This window comes from Lactuca sativa, chromosome 5 (genome assembly GCF_002870075.4).
Source record: "Lactuca sativa cultivar Salinas chromosome 5, Lsat_Salinas_v11, whole genome shotgun sequence".
Taxonomy (NCBI): domain Eukaryota; kingdom Viridiplantae; phylum Streptophyta; class Magnoliopsida; order Asterales; family Asteraceae; genus Lactuca; species Lactuca sativa.
The window spans coordinates 351,396,904-351,406,680 of record NC_056627.2 but is presented as its reverse complement, the minus strand read 5'-3'; the positions used below and the strand labels follow the sequence as shown (position 1 = coordinate 351,406,680).

At 34.2% G+C, this 9,777-nt stretch overlaps 1 non-coding gene across 1 annotated transcript; it reads right to left on the bottom strand.

Moving 5' to 3' along the window:
• Window positions 1–9,060: 9,060 nt before the first annotated feature.
• Window positions 9,061–9,167, bottom strand: LOC128126485 (small nucleolar RNA R71). Its single transcript, XR_008224481.1, has one exon. It is a non-coding gene; the product is annotated as a small nucleolar RNA R71 (small nucleolar RNA).
• Window positions 9,168–9,777: the final 610 nt, after the last annotated feature.

The window sequence follows — 9,777 nt, the reverse complement described above, 5'->3', positions numbered from 1 at the left end:
ACAACAATTATCCCAAAAATCCATAGCTGCAAACCTGCTTATTGAGTCCCTAAGAATACAAGTCTTTTTGAAAAGCATCAACATATAATGTTGGTGAGTTCATAAGCATGTTTGTAAGAAACTTTGTAATAGTTTGTAAACTTCCAGAAAAACCGATATTGTGAAAATAGTTTGTGAGTCTCGTTTCAAAATCATGTAGAATTGCATGTGTATTGTTTGTTTACCTTGTTTTAAAATATATAGAGAGTGTTTCCCAGAAAATCCTATATTTTCTACTATACGAAAAGTTGTGGTCTTAAAACCCTAAGACTAGAGTGGTGAAATTAGTTGCAAAATAGACGACACGTAGTTTTGTGCTTTATAAAATGAGTAGAGTGTATATTCTGCGTAAATTTTAATATAATATTATTATTTTCTAGGTGAGTCATTACAACCATACTAATGTGACTAAAGCGCCTATCTTGACGTTCTTCAGGTGTCGGTTTCTAAAAATAATTGTCACCCTAGACTGACCTGTCTAACTGTAGCGAACAACTCAGGTGTGGGGGTCTCAACCCCCGTATAGATCTATACATAATATTCCGCTCTCCTTCCAGGAGACTCTAGTTATAACTATAGGACTTACGATCTATACGGAATTTACGCGAATATTGAATTCCATTATTTGACGTTATAAATAATGTTACTAGTGTATATTTTTTACTACAAATTATAGCACGTAATAATTCATGTCGTAATTTATACAGTTTACTATGAGTGTTTAACAAAAATAGCCTATTTTTACTTTTCTTGTAAAAAATAGCCCATTTTACTTTTGTTGTTAAAAATAGCCCAATTTTACCATAATTGCCAAAAATAGTCCATTTTTACTATTGTTGTAAAAAATAGCCCATTTTTACCATAATTGTCAAAACTAGCCCATTTTTACTATTGTTGTAAAAAATAGCCCATTTTTACCATAATTGTCAAAAATAGCCCATTTTTACTATTGTTGTAAAAAAATAACCCATTTTTACCATAATTGTCAAAAATAGCCCATTTTTACTATTGTTGTCAAAACTAGCCCATTTTTACCATTAAGGTCGAAAATAGGCCATTTTGAATGAAATTTCCATATTTTTCCATTTTTCAAGTTTTCATGACAAAAATTTCTTGCATGCTTGTTAGCATGATTTCTAGGTGTGGTATTTTTACCTTTTACCATTGTTGCTACATGTGAGGACAATGCTTAATTTTAAGCTTAGGGTGAGGTATTCTTATTCTTTATTTTATGCATTTAGGTTGTATATAGTTACATTTAGAGTAATTCATTTAGGTCTTTCGAAAAATTGCATTAAAATTTAAAAAATTTTGCATATTTTTTATACTTCTTTTCAAATTTTCATACTTTTTATTGTCATTCTAGCTTAGGACTTCATGCATTTTTGCTCTCTCTTTTCTTCTCATCCTTACAGGTACCATCGTGTTGAGTCATAAGTATTAAATCATAGATTGGTCTCGGATCTTGATATGGAATTCCTTGTGTTTGAAAGATGGGACATGGTTTGATCCTCACAGACCACTTTGAGACTACTTGTATAGGGTTAGATGCAGGGTTCTAACTGGGTGTAGATGCGGATGGAAGTGGTTATTCAGGACGATGTGTGCAAAAAAAATTAACTCGGTAAGGTATTTTGAATATGCGGATGAATCGCATCTCGGTTAGGAGGGGAATACCCCTTTATACTCCCAAGTCTCGCCCGGGAATTGTATAGTTAGATTCTCACTAGCTTTTTGAGATAGGTCATTATTTTCTAGGAGTCTAGAGTAGATAGTGTTCTAATGAGAAAATGTCATAGATCCTTAGGTTGCATGTGCCCATAAATTGTTTGTGTGAAATTTCGATGTGAAAATATGTTTTCTCACTATATTGAGTTTTACATTTTATGTATTATGGTTGATGGATGTGTGCAAAGATGTTGATGTATAGTGATTAATAGTTGTATGAATAGAGGCCCAGTTGATGGCTTGAAGCCTAGATACCGATTTACTATGGTTGATAGTTGTATGAGTAGAGGTCGGGTTGATGGCTTGGAGGCTATATATCTATTTATTACCGGGGGGAAAGGAGGGAGGGGTGGGAGTGTAAAGCGGATGGGTGATATTTTGGATAACTCACTATGCTTTGTGCTTACCAGTTGTCAAATGTTTTCAGGCAATTTCGAAGATAAGGAGAAAAGCTTGGCGCGACCAACTGCATCGTTGTTGTTTTTGTTTTGAGATTTCCGCTAATATAATGCTTTGATACGACTCTTATTTGATAGGACGTTTTTTGGTTTAAAACAATGGATGTTTTACTTCTTTTCAAAAATGGTGTTTTTTTTGTTTTATCCTAATTTTAAATATAAAAATTTGCGATGTTACAAACCCCTATGTCAAAACCTATTTGAATGATTTAAGTCTAAATGAATTTTGAATATCAACTTATTGGATATAGTAATGATATATGAAATTATAAAATAACAAGAGAAGATAAAATCAAATAGCCATTGAAAGTATTAGCATCATCTCCGTGCAAAGATGACACACACAAATCAAAATAGTCCAAAAAAGTTTTGTTCATATAAATACTTGTCGCTTTATAATCGAACCACTCATAGATGATTTTATTCAATATAGTTAAAAAGATCTAGAAGTTCATAACTATTAGTAATTGTTTCTCCAAATCTTACTGAGGAGAGTCATCAACCTTTAAGGTGAAGTACATGTGAAGTAACAAACACAATATCCATGTTTTTCTACATCATTATACAAACACTTTGAAGTTACTTTATGAAATTGTTTATAACATCGTTGATCACAAGAGTCGCAACTTTTTGGATCCATGATGTAATTACATTCTTCTCCACTGACCATCGGAACTACAACTAAAATAAAAAAATAAATAAATATAAGTTATTGTTGAAATATAAGATATTACATTAGTGGATTATAAAATTTAAAGTAAAAATTTCTCAAATCATTTTGAAGGAATTGAATTAACAAACCTGCAACAGCAACAATAAAGAATAATAAATAAGAGTATGTAAACATGGCCATCTTTTTTGCACAACCACTTGTTATGTTTTTTATAGGCAAAAGATTTTGATTGATAGATTGATTGTATTTGTGTGTGTATATATATATATATATATATATATATATATATATATATATATATATATATATATATATATATTACGTTATATTATGATATACTACATTATAATTACAAGAGCAATTAATGTTATATATATATATATATATATATATATATATATATATATATATATTACGTTATATTATGATATACTACATTATAATTACAAGAGCAATTAATGTTATATATATATATATATATATATATATATATATATATATATATATATATATATATTACGTTATATTATGATATACTACATTATAATTACAAGAGCAATTAATGTTATATATATATATATATATATATATATATATATATATATATATATATATATATATATATATATATAAGTGTGTTTTCGGCCCAAAAGGACCAAGTTGAGAGGTTATCGGCCCATTGGCCCAATAGGAGAGTCTTGGCCCAAATAGGGGATTGGGCCGAAAAAGCTTAGGCTAAGGCCCAAAATGATGAATTTTGGCTTATTGAGTCGAGTTTTGGGTTTACACAAAGCACGAATCCTTTTCCTTCTAGAAGGAACCAAGGACTTCGTCGTATATTTATGCGGATATTGAATTCCATTATTTAACGTTATAAATAATCTTACTAGTGTATATTTTTTACTACAAATTATAACACGTAATAATTCATGTCGTAATTTATACAGTTTACTAGGAGTGTTTAACAAAAATAGCCTATTTTTACTTTTTTTTTTTGTAAAAAATAGCCCATTTTACTTTTGTTGTTAAAAATAGCCCAATTTTACCATAATTGCCAAAAATAGTCCATTTTTACTATTGTTGTAAAAAATAGCCCATTTTTACCATAATTGTCAAAACTAGCCCATTTTTACTATTGTTGTAAAAAATAGCCCATTTTTACCATAATTATCAAAAATTGCTCATTTTTACCATAATTGTCAAAAATAGCCCATTTTTACTATTGTTGTCAAAAGTAGCCCATTTTTACCATTAAGGTCGAAAATAGCGCATTTTGAATGAAATTTCCATATTTTTCCATTTTTCAAGTTTTCATGACAAAAATTTCTTGCATGCTTGTTAGCATGATTTCTAGGCGTGGTATTTTTACCTTTTACCATTGTTGCTACATGTGAGGACAATGCTTAATTTTAAGCTTAGGGTGAGGTATTCTTAATCTTTATTTTATGCATTTAGGTTGTATATAGTTACATTTAGAGTAATTCATTTAGGTCTTTCGAAAAATTGCGTTAAAATTTCAAAATTTTTGCATATTTTTTTTACTTCTTTTCAAATTTTCATACTTTTTAGTGTCATTCTAGCATAGTACTTCATGCATTTTTGCTCTCTCTTTTCTTCTCATCCTTACAGGTACCATCGTGTTGAGTCATAAGTATTAAATCATTGATTGGTCTCTGATCTTGATATGGAATTCCTTGTGTTTGAAAGATGGGACATGGTTTGATCCTCACAGACCACTTTGAGACTACTTGTATAGGGTTAGATGCAGGGTTCTAACTGGGTGTAGATGCGGATGGAAGTGGTTATTTGTAACAACCCGAAATTTCATGTCACTTCTTGTACCACAACTTGTAATCCAATCCGATCAACCAGACGTCATCTTCAATTTCGTTTCCAATTTCGCCATTTTATTAAGTCATTAGTTTATATTGACCTAAAATGACTTAATCGATGTCTTAATACGTTTAAAAATCATTTTAACACCCCATGTTAGTGATCGGAATAATTATAGAATCGGCCATATCGAGTCACGACAATTTGGTCGGGTACGACCAAAAGCCCCACTTAATGTCGGTATCGGGTAAAATTCCGTCGTGTCTAATTCCCGAACACTATATAAAGTGTTTTAAGACTTCATTTGAAGCCTTTGGCCAAATTTCTCACTAAACTCTCACAACCTCTCTCCTCAAGCTAGAATTAAGGTCCAAATCTCAAGTTTAAGGCTTCAAATCTTTAAGGTAACCTCCCTAGCATGTTATTCAACATCTTTAGCCTTCAAATTGATGAATTAATTGTGTTTTGGGACCAAGAACATGAGTTTATGGCCAAGGAGCAAGCTTGGGCCGTAAACTCCATTAAATGGGGTTTTTAAACCCTAAAACCCCTCCTAAGCAATGTTGGACAGTAGATATGGCTTAATGACTTAATGGAAAGGACTTATAACATTTGAAACATTAATTTTGAGCCATTTGAAGGAGTTTACGGCCAAGGCATAAGCTTGGGCCGTAAACTCATATTTATGGGGTTTTTGAGCCAAATAACCCTTCCAAATCATAGTTGGGACTTAGATATGACCTTAAGGCTTGCTAAACTAGACTTGGAACACCTTAAACATGATTTATGGGGGACAAAAGTGAGTTTACGGCCAAGTCATATTCTTGGGCCGTAAACTCCACTTAAAAGGGGATTTAGTGCCTTTAAACATGTCCAAATGCCTTGAAACTCAACCAATGGCCTTGTGGTAAAATCTAGATGCATCTAAAAATAGTTTAAGGGTTTGAAACATATCAAAAGTGTCATTTATAGGATTTTACGGCCTAGGAGCATACCCTTGGCCGTAAACTCATAAAACCATGTTAATGATGCATCAAATACACTCAAATGGCTTGTATAAATTTATAGAATCACATGCGATTGTTTTAAGCATCAAAAACTATCTTTTTCATGGGTAAAGGAGAGTTTACGGCCTTAGAACATACCTCTAGGCCGTAAACTCCAATAAATGTGTTAAATGATGTTCTAAATTCATAACAAGGCTTGGAAAATTAGTTAGAATCACATGTGATTGTCCTATGAAGCTCAAATCAATTTTCCTAGGCCATAGGTGAGTTTACGGCCGTAAACTCTTATGGGGTGGCCGTAAACTCCCTTTTGAATGTTGTAAATTCATTCCAAGTGTTCCAAGACATTTTAGATAATCCATTCTAGCAATTCCCATGTCCATTTAAGCCCTTAGACCATCAAAATCACACCAACATGAGTTTACGGCCGTAAACTCATGTGTGGGTGTGTTTTGTGGTTGTAAACTCATTTAAATGTTTACTTATGGAGAGTAAACTCAAGTCCCAAGTCCCTAGTGCCATTACATGTCCGAAGATGTCACCCGGGTCACTTCAGACGCTCGTTTTGAGGTGTTTAACCTCATTGGAGTGTAATGTTCCATATGATTAGTGAATGTATCCCTAATTGTATATATATGGACATCATTTCATTTTACATAGGGACATCGCGAGTAAACAATCCCCGAATCAACGTCTAGTATCCAAAACCGACACATTCCCGAGTCCGGTGAGTTCATACCCCTACCTTTTTTTTTACTGTTTTTCACTGTTTTCAGGGGGGAACACAAGCAAAGTACAAGGGTTTTCTTGTAATCAAAACTTATTTTCGTGTGTGTGTGTGTTTCACATTCCATATACTTTTAATACTGATATACGTAACTGATAACCAGTAGAACATACAGCTCACCTAAACATTTATTTGTGAAATGGATTTTATAAACGGTTATGTTTTATATATTTCACAAATGGTTTCCACATTTTATCAGTTAAAAGCATGACATTATAACACATGAACAATATAATTCGTACACTGTCTTGTCCTCAGTAACTGATATTGCCATATTTACACTTATTTTTAGGCAGTATTTAAGTACATTTTTATTAATAAATTGATAATATGTTTAGAATAAGGATACTTATGAGTTTAAATTGTTATTTTCAGTCAATACAAAGGATTTTCGAAGAAAGGGACCAAAGGTGACAAAATGGGGAACATGGGAGGCTTGGAAGACAAGAAAATAATAAATTCACGATAAGAGCTAAAATCACGACGTGGCGATGAAGCCCACGACGTGGCATGGGTGTTCCAGAAGATAAGCATCGCGACGCGGAGGATTTCCTTGAAGAATACGGATTTCTTGAAGCCCACGACGTGGCGAGATCTGGCCACGACGTGGCGCGAGTTTTTAAGGCTTATATAAGTTATCCTGATTATTACGAAAATAGGGACTTTTGGCAGAAGAAAAAGAGTTCCAGAAGACGAATAAGAACGAAAGAAAGGCTCTGGAAGAGGGTTTTCAACACCAAAAGAAGTAAAGGTTATTTTTAGAACATGTCTTTCATTAGTTTTAGCTGTGTTAGTTTAATTACTATGATGAGTAGCTGAATCTAGCTACTCTTGTTTAGCTAGATGAAGCTTTGAACTTATGAATAATTATATGATTATGGATTAAGCTTAGTTGGTGAAAATTTGCTTGTGTTTGATTTGTATGACCTAGCATGTTAATATTTGTTTATCTAATTGTTTAATTACATGTTCTGTGTAGCTTAGTGACCATTAAACTGCATGAACCTGTTTACCTAATAATTTAGTGAACATTGAATTGTTAGAGCTAGGATTGACCAATCTTAGTTAATAATTAGAATAAATAAAGTTTAGCTGTGTTAGAGAACGAGAATTGTGATCATAATTGCGTTTACACAACAAATCTTATATAGCATATTTACAACTATAATTAGTTCTGTGTTTAATTATGTGTGAACATACATGGTTTGACATGAATTAGTTAAATATTGGTGAGATAGAACTAAATTACTAATATAATTAAAAACCAACTCAGTAATCCGTAATTGTTAGCTAGCCATAAGGGAAAAGTGGATTCAATATAAACAAGAGTGTGTGTTTTTACTTATTGAATTGGATTTAAGTTCATCTGATCTTGTAAAATCAGATAAAACCCTTTATTAAATTTGTTAATAAATTAGGTTAATTTAATAGTAAGTAAATTAATTAGAACATCGTTCCCTGTGATCGACACCCGACTTACCCAAGCTATACTGCAATCTGACTAGGTACACTGCCTATAAGTGCATAGATAGTTAAGTTTGTTAGGTTATAAATATTAAAATTAGTGGGTACTTTTGTGCACATCAAGTTTTTGGCGCCATTTCCGGGGAACGGCTTAGTTTTTAGTTTAATTATTTGCATTAAATTAATCGATCCTTCTTGTGGAGTCACAACCACAAAAAGTTAATTTTTCAGCAAAAATTAAAAAAAAATAAAAATAAAAATAAAATAAAAATAAAGAAATAAATTTTACAGAGTCCACGACGTGGCCACATACTTGCCACGACGTGGACTGGCAAAATTTTTTAAATTTTTTAAGTTGGTAGTTAGTTTTTCTTATTTTAGTTCAGTTTTACGTTTTAGTTTAGCAAGTTGCAGGAGTTCATGACCAGAAGCTCAAACACACACTTGGTGCCACCACTGGAAGACCCCAAATCTGCACTTCACAAGAAAAAGACGCCCTTGCAAGAATTGAAGTCAGCCTTTTCTAGGAAGTCGGGAAAGAAGACAGGAGAGTCCAGCTCACCAGCGAAGCACAAGAGCAATCTTGAGCATTTGGATCACACACCCGTGCAAACCGAGTCCGAAAGCGATACCGAGCCAGAATTTGAAGAACACACAAGTGAACCCGAGAACGAGCCAAGGAACGAGATGGCAGCGATTGAAGAAATGTCCATGGGAGCATACAAAAAGCGGATCCGAGATGATATGGGTCCTGGGTTAGTCCAACCCGCAATTCCTGCCACTGCCACATTCGAACTAAAGGGACACATATTGACAGCACTGAAGGACATCCCATTTTTCGGGAAGGATCATGAAGATGCTTTTAAGCATCTAGACGAAGTCAACGACATTGCTGATTACTTCAATGTCCCAAATGTCACCAGAAATACAGTCTTGCTTAGGATGCTTCCCATCACTTTCAAAGGAGCTGCTAAGGAGTGGTTAAAAGCACTCCCACCAGGTACAATCACCACTTGGGCTCAAATGCGTGAGCAATTCCTGGACCAATTCTGCCCGCCATCCAAGATAGCCACACTCAAGAAGGCGATAGCCAACTTTGAGCAACAACCGGGGGAGTCACTATACGAAGCATGGGAGCGGTACAAGGGCTTACTCAGAAATTGCCCTCAACATGACCTAAATGTGCAGCAAGAGATGTCAATCTTTTATGATGGGGTCAATGTAATGACAAGACAACTCCTTGATTCTCAAGGACCGTTGACAAAGAAAAATCCAAGGGAAGTCAAGGAGCTCATCGAAGAATTCGCGAAACACTCCCGCGAATACCATAACCCGAGGCAAGACGGAAGTAAAGGCGGTGGAGGGACCCAAACTGAAGAAATTGCAGCTGTCATGGCCATGCTAAATAACATGGATCGCCGGATAACACAACTGGACCAATCGATACATGCCATAAGAGTGGGGTGCGAGCGATGCAGTGGTCCACACTTAACCAAGGACTGCAATATGGATGAGTCTGGGAACAGAAAAGCTCAAGTGTGCTACTCTAGTGGGGATAAGTTTGATGACGACTGGAGGAAACCAAAGAAGGAGTGGCTGCCATATGAAGAGTATAAAAAGCAAAAAGAAGATAAGTATAGGCAGACAGGTCGAGGCTTTTACCAAAAGGAGCAGCCACCAATCGAGAAGAAACCCGACCTAGAGACCATTTTGATGAAGTTTATGGAGGCTTCGGAAAAGAGACATGATGCCACGGATTCCGCTATCATGGAACAACAAACATTGATG